Here is a 419-nt window from a genome sequence, read left to right on the forward strand (position 1 = left end):
TGCTCCCTGCAGTATTTTATTCCTCTTCCAAGGGAGCCTTCGCGACTCGAACCCGTGATGAATCTTCTCCAAAAGAGAAGAGAATGGTGTTTTCTGATGACATTTTAGGTGCACTAGAAGAAGCTTATTTAAAGGACATGAACCAAATCCAACAAGAAGATGTTGAGCAAATAGTAGAAGATGAACATCAGGACATGCCTATTGCATGGAAAACTAAAAAGGACCATCCACTTGATAAGGTGTTAGGTGACATATGTATGGGGGTGATAACCTGTAGTTCTTTACGTAATTTCTGTAATTTCATTGCATTTGTTTCGCAAATAGAGCCAAAGACCATCGATGAAGCCATCGAGGATGTACACTGGGGCATAGCTATGCAAGAAGAGCTAAACCAGTTTGAGCGTAATAATGTGTAGGAC

Source organism: Lupinus angustifolius, chromosome LG03 (genome assembly GCF_001865875.1).
Source record: "Lupinus angustifolius cultivar Tanjil chromosome LG03, LupAngTanjil_v1.0, whole genome shotgun sequence".
NCBI classification, from domain to species: domain Eukaryota; kingdom Viridiplantae; phylum Streptophyta; class Magnoliopsida; order Fabales; family Fabaceae; genus Lupinus; species Lupinus angustifolius.